Source organism: Centroberyx gerrardi, chromosome 18, assembly GCF_048128805.1.
Source record: "Centroberyx gerrardi isolate f3 chromosome 18, fCenGer3.hap1.cur.20231027, whole genome shotgun sequence".
Classification (NCBI taxonomy): domain Eukaryota; kingdom Metazoa; phylum Chordata; class Actinopteri; order Beryciformes; family Berycidae; genus Centroberyx; species Centroberyx gerrardi.
This window is the reverse complement of record NC_136014.1, coordinates 25262164-25276752: the sequence shown is the minus strand read 5'-3', so window position 1 is coordinate 25276752 and position 14589 is coordinate 25262164. Positions and strand designations below refer to the sequence as shown.

At 44.0% G+C, this 14589-nt stretch overlaps 1 protein-coding gene across 2 annotated transcripts in view; it reads left to right on the top strand.

The window, feature by feature from the left end:
• Positions 1-14589, top strand: part of vta1 (vesicle (multivesicular body) trafficking 1) — a 77608-nt gene that overhangs the window by 57897 nt on the left and 5122 nt on the right. The window lies entirely within an intron of this gene.

Below are 14589 nucleotides of genomic sequence, written 5' to 3'. Positions count from 1 at the left end.
TCCCTCCTCTCATCCTCACCTCCCTCTCCCCACTCTCCTCTCTTCCTCCACCTCCTCTCATCCTCACCACCTCCACTCTCCTCCTCCCACCACCACACCTCTCATCCTCACCTCCTCCCTCTCCTCTTCACTCCTCCTCCCTCCACTCATCCACCCTCCCTCTCCCCCTCTCTCCTTCTCTCCTCCACCTCTCTCCTCTTTCTCCTCCTCCCTCCCTCTCATCCTCACCCCCTCCCTCTCCTCTTCTCTCCTCCCTCCTCTCATCCTCCCCTCCTCCCTCTCCTCTCTCCTCTCTCCTCTTCTCTCCTCCTCCCTCCTCTCATCCTCACCTCCCGTCTCCCCTCTCTCCTTTTCTCTCCTCCTCCTCTCTCCTCTTCTCTCCTCCTCCCTCCTCTCATCCTCACCCCCTCCCTCTCCTCTCTCTCCTCTCTCCTCTTCTCTCCTCCTCCCTCCTCTCATCCTCACCTCCCTCTCCCTCTCTCCTTTTCTCTCCTCCTCCCTCCTCTCATCCTCACCTCCTCCCTCTCCTCTTGTCTCCTCCTCCCTCCTCTCATCCTCCCCCTCCCTCTCCCCTCTCTCCTCTTCTCTCCTCCTCCCTCCTCTCATCCTCACCTCCTTACCTCTTCTCTCCTCCTCCCTCCTCTCATCCTCACCTCCTCCCTCTCCTCTTCTCTCCTCCTCCCTCCTCTCATCCTCACCTCCCTCTCCCCTCTCTCCTTTTCTCTCCTCCTCCTCTCTCCTCTTTTCTCCTCCTCCCTCCTCTCATCCTCACCCCCCTCCCTCTCCTCTTCTCTCCTCCCTCCTCTCATCCTCCCTCCTCCCTCTCCTCTCTCCTCTCTCTCTTCTCTCCTCCTCCCTCCTCTCATCCTCACCTCCCTCTCCCCTCTCTCCTTTTCTCTCCTCCTCCTCTCTCCTCTTCTCTCCTCCTCCCTCCTCTCATCCTCACCCCCTCCCTCTCCTCTTCTCTCCTCTCTCCTCTTCTCTCCTCCTCCCTCCTCTCATCCTCACCTCCCTCTCCCCTCTCTCCTTTTCTCTCCTCCTCCCTCCTCTCATCCTCACCTCCTCCCTCTCCTCTTGTCTCCTCCTCCCCTCCTCTCATCCCTCCCTCCCTCTCCCCTCTCTCCTCTTCTCTCCTCCTCCCTCCTCTCATCCTCACCTCCTTACCTCTTCTCTCCTCTCATCCTCCCCTCCTCCCTCTCCTCTCTCTTCTCTCCTCCTCCCTCTCTCCTCTTCTCTCCTCCCTCCCCTCATCCTCACCTCCTCCCTCTTTCCTCTTTCTTCCCAATTAAGGAAACTCAGCTAACCTCAGTCTTCAGTGCAGTTTTGCATGTCGGGGTTTACAGAGACAAAGTGGCATTACAGGCTGTCAGAGACATCAGACAGACCGCTCGTGAGACATTTACTGTCCTGGAAGAACGTGGGACGTATTTATACATGTGTGTGGGCGCTGTTTAAAGCCTGCAGAATAGGCTTTCAACATCTCATAAACGTCTCATAAAATTCTGTCTCTCCACCACGAACCGGGTTATGTGACAATAGCATGACCCGGGCACGCCATTTCCACCTGTTTGTCACAACTATACAATTCAGGTTAAGGTAAGGTTTTAGTTAAAGGTAAATAAGGAGCTAAAAACTTGAACTTCACTCTCAGAAAACTTCCCGAGTCGGGAATTGAGACTCAGGTGTTTGGGAGTTGAAGGTAAAATGTATTTTCCACCCTCCGACCTCAACACCCTTACAGCAGCATTCATCCATATATAGATTTGGTATTTTTTTTACTTTATTTATTACTCAAGTGTTGCTAGTGGAGCCAAAGTCCCTTTAAGGGAAGTCGGTGTTTTGGGGGAATGTGCCTAACATCCATTTTACATTTGACATTATAGCCATTTATTTTATGATTTAATTTGTGAGTAAAACGCCACAAAACATCCAATATCAAGTTTATTTCTCTTTATTTCATTGATTTATATTGAGATGAACGTGCACTCTTTTTCCACGTTTATTTTTTTCGTCAACGTCACCGCCGCCTGTTTCTAGTCGCGTCTCCTCCATGTAATCCTTTCATGGCGGGGAAACGCATTTCCATCACTCTTCGTGCACAGATTATGTATTTGCATTTCAGGACATCTTGCTCATTTCACAACATTTTGGGAGAGCAGGCTCAGTATTTAGAGTGGCTGGTGGAGGAGACACGTCCAAGCCGTCCCGAGTGGGCTTTGAAGTCCACTTTGAAGTGGTGATAGTTTTTTGAGGTCACCTGCTGGCTTAGCCCTCTGATGTTTTTCAAAGCTGTGGAGAGGACAAAGTGGGTAAAGAGGAGAGTGAAAAGAGACAGAAAAGAGCGAGAGGGCAGATAAGAAAGTAAAGGAGATTGAAAAGAAGAGGGAGAGAGCGGAGAATGAAAGCTTGTTCTTGTTGTAAGGGAGAGTAAGACGAGCTGAAAATGGATGGATAGCACATAACCAGTGTCTTTTAGAGCGAGAGGAGAGGAGTGGGAGTCTTTTTTTTTTTTTTTTTCCCTTTTAAAGTTTGATTTTTACCACTCTGCCATGGTTTTCAACAGCCAAAGTCAGCCTGAGCAAACACTTCACACACACTCCTCTGTAGCTGGACGCTGTGAAACTTCATCACAGTGTGGTAAAAGCCAATTTTCAACAATTAACTGTGTTCTTTATGAGCAACATATTATTTGTAAAATATTAATTAATAATTCAAATAAAGTTTAGGAGAGAAATTTGAAAAAATGTGACAAAAATGAGTATAGGCTAAAATGCAGCTGGTCTGTAAAGTGGATGCTGTGTGTCAGCATTTGTTATAAGAATAGTTCACCCAAAAATTTAAATTCGGTCATTATCTACTCGTCCTCATGCCGGGAAAAACCGTCCTCATGCCGGGAAAAACAATTTAGCTGCAGTTCTCCAGGCCCGCTGCTGGAGAAGCTTTCTTCCAAACAATTTTAGTAAATGAGTCCAGTCCTTCAGGCTTCAAAAAGGGCAAAAGAGTCCATAAATGTTCTCCATACAGCTGGAGCATAATCCAAGTTTTCTGACGCCATGCAGTGTGAAAAAGAAATTAAATTTTATCAATTATTTAATGAAATCGAGTCTTCCTCCACTGTATTCAGCCTCCGCGAGCCTGGAGAACTCTGGAGCCTGGAGTTTGTACTATTTTTGGGTGAACTATTCCTTTAATGTTGCTTTACATTACACCGCAGTATACGGTCATGAAAATGTGGTATGAAGTTATGGAAAAAGTTTTGGAATTTAATTGTAAAAAGTGTGGGAACTCTGTATAGGAGTCTTCATAGAAAGATAGCACTGTCCTCTTCTCACCTCTGCTCTTCTCTCTTCACTTTCCTCTCTTCTTCCTCTACTCCTTGTTTCCTCCTCTCCTCTCCTCTCCTCTCCTCTCTTCATCTCCTGTCCTCTTTTCCTCTCTTCTCCTTGTCTCCTCTCCTTTCCTCGTTTCCTCTCCTCTCTTCCTCTCCTCTTGATTCCTCTCCTCTTGATTCCTCTCCTCTCTTCCTCTCTCCTCGTTTCCTCTCCTCGCCTCTCTTCTCCTCTCCGCTCCTCTCCTCTCCTCGTTTCCTCTCCTCTCTTCCTCTCTTTTCTTGTTTCCTGTCCTATCTTCTTCTCTCCTCGTTTCCTCTCTCCTTGTTTCCTCTCCTCTCGTCTCCTCTCCTCTCCTCTCTTCTCCTCGTTTCCTCTCCTCTCTTCCCCTCTCTTCTTGTTTCCTCTCCTCTCTTCCTCTCTCCTCCTCTCCTTTCCTCTCATCTCCTGTCCTCTTTTCCTCTCTTCTCCTTGTCCTCTCCTCTCCTCGTTTCCTCTCCTCTCCTCTCTTTCTCTCTTGTTTCCTCTCTCCTTGTTTCCTCTCCTCGCCTCTCCTCCCCTTCCCCTCTCCTCTCCTCTCCTCTCCTCTCCTCTCCTCGTTTCCTCTCCTCTCTTCCTCTCTCTTCTTGTTTCCTCTCCTCTCTTCCTCTCTCCTCGTTTCCTCTCCTCTCCTTGTTTCCTCTCCTCTCTTCCTCTCCTCGTTTCCTCTCCTCTCCTCTCCTCTTCGTCTCCCTTCACACCCAACTTCTGAGCACCCGGAGATATAAAATAACCAGGGAGATTGAGAGAGTGAGAGAGCGAGAGTTGATGATGGTGACGGTGATGACGAAGGTGTCGGTTACCGCAGTGCCCACCAGCATTCGCTCTCCGTCGTCTGATTGGCTCTAACACCGGCGGTCTGTCTGCCGTCTAACCTATCATTACAACCACACCGCCGCTGTCTAGACTATCATTAGTTTCTAGTGGCTAGCCACAGAGAGAGAGAGAGAGAGAGAGACACTGACAGACACAGAGAGAGAGTAAAGAGGTTGGTTATGGCAAACAGAAAGCTCCATCCTTTTCCCGTAAGTCGCTCTCAACTCAGTGTTCTCCCCTCCTTCAGCAGCTGCCGCCGAAGTGCCGTTGAGCAAGAAACTCCACCCTCCAAAACTGCTCTAGTAGAAAACAACTGAGATACTAAGAATGAAAACCTCCAGTGAGAAGAAAGTAAACTCTTGAGCGATGTCCAAGGCTCTGTGAATCCAAAAAGGAGGGAAGATACTTAAAGCTTTGAATCTAAAAAGCCTTTATTGCAGAGGTGGGGACTCGAGTCACAGTTTTAATTGCTTGAGACTTGACTTGATGCATGGAGAGAAGACTTGAGACTTGACTTGACTTGGGTTCTGGTGACTTGGGACTTGACTCTGACTTGTACTTTGATGACTTGAAAAGGTTTCTAAAGTCTTGACTTGAGATCTTGTGTTTGTGTAAATGACTTAGATTGAAAGTGATGAGATTTGTTCCAGCGGACGACTGAATTTAAATTCTGTTTTCTGAATTTGTATGGAATGATTGAATTTATTGAAGTTGAAACTGATTCTAGAAATCAAACTCATGATGCTCTTACCAAGTTTTTATCCAATTAAAACCATATTGCATTGAAAAGTCCTAGATATTTAGTTTTCTTTAAGATATTAAATTGATACTGGACTCGTGATTTGTTCTGACTTGAGTTGCTGTTCTACGTTAAGATTTGAGACTCGAATCGAGACGTGTGCCTCAAGACTTGAGACTGACTTGGGACTTGAGCTTTATTGACCTCTGCTTTATTGTCTTGGCTTAGAACTGATGCGTTTCAACCCGAAGGTTGAAAGTTAACTTTCTACAAGAGTTTTCTTTCTTCTCACTGGAGGTTCTTATTCTTAGTTGTAGTATCTCAGTTGTTTTCTACAGATCTTGTTCTTGTTTCCCATGAGCACCATGAACCTAAGGACTTTTTTCTTAATCCACAAGAGCACCAAATGTTGCTTCTGTCTACTTATCTAGTAGAAATGTGCAGAGGCCAACAGTAGAAGACTGTGGTTGTACTGGATGTGAGTGTGTGTAACTGTATGAATGTAAATTTGGGCGTTGCTGATAAAGAGCATTTCGCTTAGTCGACCTTCCTTGGATAAATAATGGTAAAAAAAAACCCAATAAAAATCACATTGTAGTTGTTTTAGCTGAATACTGCAGATACAGTAGGATTTGCGATATATATGTGGGAACAGCTTTTTATATGCGGTTTATTTTTCACCGCTTGAAAAATGTTATTATTACGGAGGACGGTGGTGAAAAGTAGCATGCATGCTCAGCAAAACCCTTAACTGGACAAATACAGGTAAAATGAATAATTCAAACTCTCTTCAAGACTAGATTCATACTTAAACCGCAAAGTTATTGGAAGACTCTTGGTGCTGTTTTTCCTTCACGGGGTGAAGTCGGCCTCTACATCGCATGGCTTGCATAGATATGAAATGTAGGTGTGAGGCGGCCAATTGCCAAAAACAATGGCTGTTGTGTTTATTGGAACGGCACAAAAAAAATAAGAGAAATGTTTCTTTAAATACCCCAAAAAGAAGTTATCCAGTTACCTGTAGTTTGTGGTTCTCTGCTTTTCTTGTCGCGAGATGTGACATCAAATACGTGTCACATGTGGAGTGACGGGGGGGAAAAAAAACACTTGAAATCTGATCTAAGGTCAGACTGAGTTGCATTTTCAGAAATGTGATTTGAATCACATCTGAAATCTGTGGTTTAAAGTTGATCTTAAAAGATTGGATCCCATGTGTTTTCACTGTGCAGAACTTAGAAAAAATATCTAACTTATGCAAAAAAAAAATTGGTTTGGAGCTTCCTGACTGAACATAGCTTTAAACTGTTGAGCAGAGCAGTTATTTCTTGAATATATACTTGATATACTGTGATAATATTACTGTCACATAGTCTTGTGCTGTTTCTGCTGTTCTGAGCGTTGCAACATTTCCCTTTATTATCGCTGATTGTTAATTTGTTTGCTTTGTTCCATTTATTTTACAGCATGTTGTAGCGTTTTTGAGAAAATTGCTGTACAAATATAGTTATCGTTATTATTATTACCACCTGTTTGAATGCTCTCCCGCTCCAAATCTCTCCCCCTTGTCCAGCGCTGTGGTTCTGGCCGTCTTCCCTCTCTCTCTCTTTTCACTCCTGTTTTGCTTGCTCTCTCTCTCTTTATTTTCCCTCTCTTCTCCTCCTCCTCTCTCTCCCGTCCTTGGGAATAGGCAGTCAGCATATTTGCCAGTTTTCTTTTTTTTTTTTTAGTGGAGAAAGAAAAATCAACACAGGGATTACGGTCTTATTGTGAAATATCACTCAATCTTTATTTTGTTTCTCGTTTTTCTCTTCTCCAAGACGTTTTAAGAGCAGAGAAGCACGTTTTATGAGCACTTAAGTCAAGAGAGACTTTATCTGTCGGTCTGTAGTTTAGATCTGCGCTCCTTCTCAAAGCGGGGTCCCGGGACCACCGGAGGTCCTTTATAGCGTCCCACCAGGTTAAAGTTAAAATAGAGGAATAATTCGATGTCGTTATTATTTCATGTGCTGGACGTTAGCGCGGCGAGAGAAAGGACGGCTGCGTGGATCGTTAGGATTTAACCCTTCTGCTGCAGGGAAAGTAGGAAAGTAAAGTTTTTATCCAGCCGCCCCAGTGGTTAGTTCACCTCAAAATACTGCGGTCGCTTTCACTGTTTTACCAGCCAACAAGGTTTTTAGAATCAAAATAGGACTTCCAAATGATAGTTGGTTAGCTGCCAACTGTCATGGAGGAGAGGAGAGGAAACGAGGAGAGGAGAGGAGAGGAGACAAGGAGAAGAGAGGAAAAGAGGAGAGGAGATGAAGAGAGGAGAGGAGAGGAAACGAGGAGAGGAGAGGAGAGGAGACAAGGAGAAGAGAGGAAAAGAGGAGAGGAGATGAAGAGAGGAGAGGAAACGAGGAGAGGAGAGGAGACAAGGAGAAGAGAGGAAACGAGGAGAGGAGAGGAGACAAGGAGAAGAGAGGAAAAGAGGAGAGGAGAGGAAACGAGGAGAGGAGAGGAGACAAGGAGAAGAGAGGAAAAGAGGAGAGGAAACGAGGAGAGGAGAGGAGACAAGGAGAAGAGAGGAAAAGAGGAGAGGAGATGAAGAGAGGAGAGGAGAGGAAACGAGGAGAGGAGAGGAGACAAGGAGAAGAGAGGAAAAGAGGAGAGGAAACGAGGAGAGGAGAGGAGACAAGGAGAAGAGAGGAAAAGAGGAGAGGAGATGAAGAGAGGAGAGGAGAGGAAACGAGGAGAGGAGAGGAGAGAGGAAGAGAAGAGAATAAGAAAGGGAAATGCAAGAGTAGAGGAAGAAGAGAGGAAAGAGTAGACTAAGGCCTAGTCCACTGACTCTAATCTGGATAAATTTGAGAGTCATCCTTCTCTATTCTCTCTCTTCTGTACTTTGTCTGAGTTGTGCGAGCGAGTTTGGGGCGGCTCTCCTCTGAAGCGTTGAAACGTGACTGAAACAGCCGATACAGCCCGGATGGATCACATGACAACGATGCGCCTGAGGTCACATGACAATCAACGTTTGCGTTTTTGAAAAGTCCCGTTTTCCCCCGTTCCACGCTACAACACGAAACCACCGTTTTCAGATGTGTCCTCTCCGGAGAGTGTTTTCAGAAGTTGTCTAGTAAAATGACATTACAGTAAAAAAGAAAGCAAGAAAGATGAAAAAATAGGCAAATTTGCAAATAGGATAATAATAAAAAATAGAAATATTCTTTTTTGTGACCCTTTGACTCATGAAACCTTTTGAAAAACCATTATATAATTTCAATAATTGTTGTCAATCTAAAAATAAGGCTAGTTTTATTAATTGTTGGTGTACACTAGGTTCAGCAAATCAAATCTTCCGACTCTGGTCAGCTCTTCCAAGACATTGCATATCCACTTTTTTTGGGGGGGGAAAAAATCATTACCTGAAGTTTATCATTCAATACCTCTAAAACAGAGTCTCTACTGTGTAAAAGTGTTAAACATGAACCGAAGTTGCCGACTAGCCTTTTAAAAAAAAGTTTGTCTTTAGTTTTCATTGTGTGCTGTCAGTCATTTCATGGCTTGAAAACGGGATGGGAGGGGAGGGGAGGGGAGGTTCGAGTTAAGAGGGTTCCTCTGGGGAGAGAGGGATGGGTGGAGGGAGAGAGAGAGAGAGAGAGAGAGGGATGGAGGGGGAACGAGTGGAGAGGGAGGGTAGAGGGGGAAAGAAAAAAGAGGAGAGGATAGAGATTGGGAAAGAGAAGGGAGAAAGGAGAAAAGGGAGTAGAGATAAAGAGAGAAACAAGGGAGGATAGTAGGGGAGGATAGAGAGAGAACAGTAGGGGAGAATAGAGAGAGAGAAAAGGGAGGATAGAGATTGGACAATAGAGAGAAGGGAGGATAGGATGGGAAAGGAGAGAGGAGAAGAGAGAAAGGGATGGATGGGAGAGGAGATGGGATGGAGAGGGAATGAAGGGAGGATTGAGAGGGAGGAGAAGAGAGAAAATGGAGGATAAAGGGGAGGAAAGAAATAAGGCAGGAAAAGGGAGAGAAAAGGGAGGATAGATGGGGAGAAAACAGAGAGAATGAGGAGAAGGAGATGGGGAAAAGGGCAAAAGAGAGAGAGAAGGAGAGAATAGGGTGGGGATAAAGGGGGAAAGAAAGGAGCAAATGGAGGATCGAAAGAAGGGAGGATGGAGGAGGAAGGAGAGAGGTGAAGAGAGGAAAGGGAGGATAGAGATGGGGGAAGAAAGAAAGAGAAGAGAGAATTGGGTAGGAAATAAATAAGCAGGGAGAGAGAGAAGGAAAGAAGGGAGAGAGAGAGAAAGAGAAGGGGGGATTTGGAGAAAGGAGAGGGGGAGAAGGTAGAGAAAAGGGAAGATAGAGACCAGAAAAGAGGAGTTGGGAGAGAGAGAGAAAGGGAGATGGAGGGGAAAGAAAGGACTGAGGGATAGGGGGAGAAAGAAGGGAGAAAGGAGGAGAGTAGAGAGAAAGAAAGAGAGAGAGAGAAGGGGTAGAAAAGAGAAAGACGGAGGAGAAAGAGTCCTCAAACTTAGTCAGTAGAAGAAAGGAGAGGGAGGAGAGATGGATAGAGAGAGAGAGAAGGGAGGATAGAGGGGGAGAACAGAGAGAGAGAGAGATGGGGGAGATAGAGGGGGAAAGACAGGGATAGAAGGAGGAATAGAGAGGGAAAGAGGGAGAACCCAGAGAGAGAGAAGGGGTAGAAAAGAGAAAGACGGAGGAGAAAGAGTCCTCGAACTTAGTCAGTAGAAGAAAGGAGAGGGAGGAGAAGAGATGGATAGAGAGAGAGAGAGAGAAGGGAGGATAGAGGGGGAGAACAGAGAGAGAGATGGGGGAGATAGAGGTGGAAAGACGGGTAAAGAAGGAGGAATAGAGAGGGAAAGAGGGAGAATCCAGAGAGAGAGAAGGGAAGAAAGAGGGGTAAAATGAATAAGGGAATAGAGAGAAAGAGAGAACAGACAGAGAAAGAGAAAGATAGAGGAGAAACAGTGACAGCGTCCTCAAACAGTCAATCAAAACATCATTTTCTTGTAAATTCATCTTCCCTGGGCTTTACAATGACCAGTCCTGCATTCCTGCTATACATTAGAGGCCTATATATGAGGGAGGATACAGGGAGAACGAAAAGAGGGTGTGTGTGTGTGTGTGTGTGTGTGTGTGTGTGTGTGTGTGTGTGTGTTCTATAGTGCTACACCCATTATAGATGTGTGTTGTTTCCAGTCTGCTTTACTGTAGTCCGTTCCCCTGGAGAGTCTGACTGGACGAGGATGGGTGGAGTGCTGTAATCATAATAAGCTGCAGAGACCTACGTAAAAAAAAAAATAAAAAAAAATGTAAATTGATGACTTGTTTTTGGCCTAGTTTCAGTTTCACGCTGCTCTCTGTGATTCGTCTTAACGGTCACGCTATTGTTGTGCGAGACAAGGCTTTGGCAGCGTAAGACGAGTTTATCACAGCAGCAGCGTCGGGGTCGGATACTGAAACAAAGTCAAATGTACTCTTTACTTTTCTTCAAAGTAATGAATCACTTTACTTATTACTCCCTGAGAAAAGTAAGTCGTTAGGCTGCTTGTGCGTTACGCCCCAAAAACGATTGTGCTTACTTGTGCTCCTTGGGCCGATAAATATTGTATCTAAATAATGACAGACACAAAATCTGTCTTTTTAAGGTTTTTAATAAAGATATTAGATAAGATAGATAAGTCTACAGCAGTGATTCTCAACCTTTTTCATATCAAGGACCCCTAATTTAATCCACATTAGAGCCACGGACCCCCATTCGATGAGATTTTGCCTCTCAGCCCCAAATCTGAGAATATTTTTATTGCTAGATATGATTTTGTCCAGAATTCCATGTCTATCTGTATTGTAGGTAGAGAGATAACAGAGAAACTATGATCAAAATAGTCATTCTTCTACATTCTCTAATTGTGTTAACTTCATGTAAATTAAATAATGCTGAAGTTTAACAATTCATCCATTTTCTGGGGACCCCCTGGAAGCCCCTCGAGGCCCCCTGGTGGTCCCCGGACCCCACGTTGAGAACCACAACACGTCTACAGCATTAAATTTCAACTTTCCGTGTCGTATTTAAAATTTTGTTGGCTCGTTCATGTCGCTCTACTCGTAAATCTGGTATTTCTGGCATGAGCTGAAGGCAGGATAAGACTTTAGATGTATATTACGCCAATAAAAAAGTTAGGGCGCTTTCACAGCTATACTCTGTTTGCTTTGCTTTGGATGAGTTTCTACTGTGTTGCATTTTTCATTAGGTCCGGTTAGCGTTCAGACGGTCCTGTGTTAAGCGAACCAACATTTGTAAACAAATGACACGCGGTCCTACACGCCGTTCATCTATTGGACAGAACATTTCCGAGAGAAAATCACTTCCTGTCAATCACATCGTCACGGGCAACAATGGAGCAACAGCAGCTTTGATTATTATGATTTGGTGTTGCAATTCCCCTTTCTTTCAGTTTATCACTGAAGAGTTTGAAGACCTCGGTATTCTTATGCAAGGTTCCCACGGGTCCTTGAAATCCTTGAAAGTTTGTGAATTTGAGAAAAAAAAATCAAGGCCTTGAAGGTTTTTGAAAATAGACATAAATAGATATGGGTCATTGAAAGTGCTTGAATTTATATATTTGTGTTAGAGAAGGCAAGAGACCACATAGTCTGCCATCACTGTAACAGCACAGTTGAGAAGTCTTCACACATTCAAGTCTCTCTCTCTTTTTAATTGTTGTCTGTGAGCTTCTTTAAAGCTGCTAGTTCTCATTATAAAAATTCTCAGTGTTGTAACAGTAATTAACCTTGATCCGTGTCTCAAACTATGCCGTGTTGGGTCCCTGAATTTGAGGGAATTGGGCCTGGAAAGTCCTTGAAAAGTCCTTGAATTTGATGTTTAGGAAAGAGTGGGAACCCTGCTTATGTGTTTCCCCAAGCATCTGTGCAATAGTGTTGTGAGCCCATATTTCCAGAAGAGCCCTCGCCTCATCGTTCCCCCACGTCTGCCCTCGACTCATTTTGCTGCGAGGCTAGTGAGCGGCGCGGCTGTCTCTGCCAAGCGTCAACATCCGTTTTCAACCCACAATGCACTGTATTTTGGTTTGCTTCCTATATTAGCTCCTATATTAAGTCCGATTACGTTCTCACCTAAAGCGAACCGAACCGTGGTTCACTTGGAAACAGAGCGAGTCCCGACTTTTTTAGGAGGACCACGGTTCGCTTGTTTGGTCCGCACCAGAGTTCGAATGCGTGTTCTCACCTCTCCAAACAAACCCCCCTTAAAGCCCCCTTAAAGAGGCTAAAAATTGTAACACAAGTAAATTGTAATCACATTACAATTACTGATCTAACAGATTGGCATTTTATCTTTTAGCCTGTAGGGTTCAACTGCTATGGGCATTTGAAGTCAGGAGAAGATGAGGAGAATCTCTTGATGATATTATACCAATAAAGAGGTTAAAGAGGCTAAAGAATAAAACGCAAATAACAATCTATCTGTCAGATCGGTGACTGTAATGTGATTACTGAGAACAGTAATGCTTTACTTTACCCCGTTACAGGAAAAAGTAATGTGATTACAGTGACTCATTACTTTATAACACGTTGACCCCGACACGGCACACCAGGAAAGCAAAGAAAGAATCTGAATTACTTTGTTGACACTTGAGTCACTCGGTCGCCGCTCCTATCCTGAATGACTCGCAGTGACTAAGAGAATAAATTAGTCCTTCTCTCCATTGTTGTGTCTCTTTATCTAACGCAGCCGAGCTGTTGTGAAACCGAGATTTACTTGTTGCCACGGCAACGCTGACAAATTCTGATTAGAGCGTTCAAATACAGGTCGCATGTAAAGTTTGGACACACCACATTTTTCTTTCTTTTTACTATTTTGCACGTTTTAGAATAACAGTAAAGACATCAAAACTATGAAATAACACAAGTGGAATTATGCAGCGACCAAAAAAAGTGTTAAACAAATCACAGAAAATCACAGTTTGAACAAGTGTATAAAAAAAGTGATTCACGTAAAAAAAAAAACTGAGCAGAATGACTCGTTTTTTTATATGTTGTCAGAATCTGCTTTTGTTGGCGTTCATTTATGTGCTAAAAGTGTGATTTTGAGATTTTGAAAAGGGAGAGCTGGAGCTTTGGCCTGTGTGTCAGTTTAAAAACCGTGGCTGTTTTTATTTCTCAGTTGACTTTTGGAGGTACAAGGTTTTCTCCTCGTAGTAGAGATAGAAAGCTACAGTTAGTGGGCTATATTCAATGAGAGAGAGGGAGAGAGAGAGAGAGAGGGAGGGCGAGAGACATGGAGTTAGACCTGGTGAGCTCACAGGGAGTGGTTTGTCTCAGAGGAAGACGGAGAGACTAAGAGGTCAAATGACGCTTCTCGTCTCTTCTTCTTTATTAAATACTACAGTAATGAGGCCGGATCAAAGAGAAGCTGCACTGCACACACACACACACACACACACACACACACACACACACACACACACACACACTCTTAATCTACCCAAATACCGCCTCTTCCTTGACGCCTCCTGTCATGCGGCAGGATTACAGCTGAGTCTTTCTTTAAACAGCCCGGATCACACTGACCTCTGCGCTCTTTCGATAGGTAGTTCCTCGGAAATAAATTATACACACACACTAAATTACACTCTCCTCAATACTGACAGGCGGTTACGGGTCGGTGCCGTTGACTTTCCATGACGCACATCACAACGACCCTTGAACTGCTTTTAAAAGGAAGTTCTGCTGAAAATATACCTTTTACAATAAGGAAACCTGGTTCTCCTGAATCCAGATTATCATTACGACCTTTGGACCTGATCCTGTTCTGTGGAAACTCGGGTCTGGGAAATGTGATTTCTCAACAACTACTGTCAGAGTGATAATTGGCTTCTTACATGTCTTCTGCCTTCTTATATTTATTAACAAACCGCTTCTGTGAAACATGAATCACATCACTGACCGTGTGCCAGAGGGTTTTTCCTGGGAAAGAGGCACCCAACTCGTACTGTAGGTGTTAGAGGGATAGTTCACCCAAAAATGAAAAGTGTGTGTTAGTCCATATAACACACAGGGAGGTTTTCAGCACAACTCTGTAGCAGACTTCTCCAAAACAGCTGAAGTCCATGGGGTCCAAATCTTTATAGAGTTCCAAAAAGAGCAAAAAAAAGAACAAAAAATAACGGGAAAACGATCACACAGTGAGAAAAAAGACCGATATTTTACACCGTTATTTAGCGCAAATCTTCACTACAGCCGTTGTTTTCAGAAAAAACAATTTTGGGTGAGCTATTACTTTAAGAATAGTAAATGTAAAAGCTTTCATGGTCCGACTATAGGTTGAATCACTCTATATCAATCGGTGTAAAAGTGCAAAACTGACATTTACTTACATGTAAAAGTTGAGGCAAGGGCATTGCTCAGTTAATCTTTTCCCCCCGATAAATACGAAGCAGGATTTATCTTATTTGTTTTTAATATTTGCAGGGTTTTAATCTGCTGCGAGGAAGCCGTGAAACTTTTTAGTTACGGTAATCGTATTTAAAATCTCACCCGGTGGAGTCGGCAGGGGGGAAAGAAGAGCCGAGTTTCATCCGTTAGCAGTTATCTCATGCTCGACTTAATCGCAGTGTTACGGCATAAATTACTCAAAACACTTTAGTT